We start from the raw sequence: 1,964 nt of genomic DNA, 5'->3' as shown, positions 1-1,964 counted from the left end.
AGATGCTGGTCGCGCGGTTTCGACCCGTGCGGCTAAGCCACCGGCCGGAGCGCGGCGCGAGCGCAGCGGGAGCATCATCCGCGCCACCGGAGACACCCCTCCGGGCGGCGATGAACGTCCTCGCCACCCCCATCGCGCGGAACGTCGACCGGCAGCGGCTCGGGGCGGAGGCTGGAGGCGCAGCGCCGGAAGATGCTCGAGAGCGGCAAGGACATCGTCAGGGCGCAGCGCGAGCTGAACCTAACCGTACGTGAGTATAACGCTGCCCATGGCTTTGCTTCTGTTAGCGCGCATGCTGCTAGGATGCCGGAAAACCGGCTAAAAGCTCGCAACCTAGATCAAGATTTGCGCAAAGAGATTCATGCCGGCAAAAGTACCTCTGCATCTGTTAGCATCGTGGAAAAGCCTAAGTATAGCAGCCCGGATAAAACTATAAAAGCTGCCAAAGCTGCGGTAGAACTATGCGAGTCGCTTTCCGGAGATGCTTTGGCAAAACAGCAAGAGCGTGTTAGAGAGCTGCTAGAAACTATTGAGCAGCAAAATGCTGAGCAGCTGGCTAAGCTGAACAAGGCAGCGGCCTCAAAATCCGCGCGTTCAACAAAGAATGCCGGTAGCAAGTCCCATGGGCAGGCTTCATCCCCCCATCCGGATAGAAGAAGAGAAAAAGAAGTGAATGCGCAGCAAATGACTGTGTACGATCCGGTTCTTGCCGGAAAGCAACAAGCCGGGCAACATGATGCCGGTAGAAAAGGCCAAGGGGCAGAGCGAGGCTACGCCAGAGGCGGCTGTGCCGGAAACAATCATGCCGGTAGATATGAGACCGGGCAAAACTATCGAGCTGCAAGAGCAGCGTACGATGAGGAGGAAATAGATCCCCCAAGGTACCGGCAGGCAAGGGCCGCGGTACCGGAATGTTACGATGAAGCTGATTCTGCAAGACCGGCAGCATACCGGAACCCATTGGGAGAACGCTTGGGAGAAAGATACTTACCGGAACGGGATGCGAGGCACCGTCTGGATAGAGTGTGCTTGTCGGAAATGATCGAGGAGGAAGGTCCTCCAGGTCCAAAGTGCTTTGGCCCAAGGATCATGAAAGAAAAACCACCAGTTCGCAACTTTATGTTGCCCCGTGACACAAAGACATACGATGGCACCACGAAGCCGGAAGATTGGCTCGCGGATTACGTAACTGCGGTATACGTCGCAGGCGGTGGAGGAACCGTAGCAGGAGGAGGAAACCGGCGTTGGGCCGTGAGGATCATACCATCGTTTTTGGTTGGACCGGCAAGAATCTGGCTAAACAACTTGCCGGCGGGAAGCATAAATGGCTGGCTGGATTTTGAGGAGGCTTTTGTGAGCAATTTCAGCAGCACCTATCGGAGGCCAAACAGGCCGCGGCAACTTGCTCTGTGCGTGCGGCGCCGAGCGAAACGAGACCGGGATTATCCGGCCGGTGGAACACTACAAGGAACTCTCGTGAAGGGGTAATCGAGGCACGAGGCCATTGCTTGGTTTAGCGGTGGATGCGAGAAGAGGTTCACCGTTGTGGCAAAAGTTGCAGTGCAACATGCCGACAACGTTGGCAGAGATGATACGTGTGGCGGATAGCTATGCGTTGGGAGACCCAACGCAGCCGGCGGTGCAACCTGAGCCGGAACAGCTGCGCCACGAACAACACCGGGACAACCGGAGTAACAAAAGAAGGGAAGATTTTCCGGATCGAAGGTATGGTCCGCAGCAAGTTGCTGCTGTGCAGGAAAACTCTGAGGCCGGCGGCGATCGGAGGCAAAAATCGGATCGCAGCCATGGGCGGGTCCTAAGAAACAGTGGGTGGAAAAGAAACCCTGGGTCCAGAAAAGAAGCTGGCAAGAACCCGCAAAATACACCATGGAAGCTGCCATGGACCAACCTTGCCGGTGGCACACACCGAATCCGGCACACCCGTCAAACCATCTGACGAAGGA

This window comes from Lolium rigidum, chromosome 4, assembly GCF_022539505.1.
Source record: "Lolium rigidum isolate FL_2022 chromosome 4, APGP_CSIRO_Lrig_0.1, whole genome shotgun sequence".
Taxonomy (NCBI): Eukaryota; Viridiplantae; Streptophyta; class Magnoliopsida; order Poales; family Poaceae; genus Lolium; species Lolium rigidum.
This window is presented reverse-complemented; position numbering follows the sequence as displayed.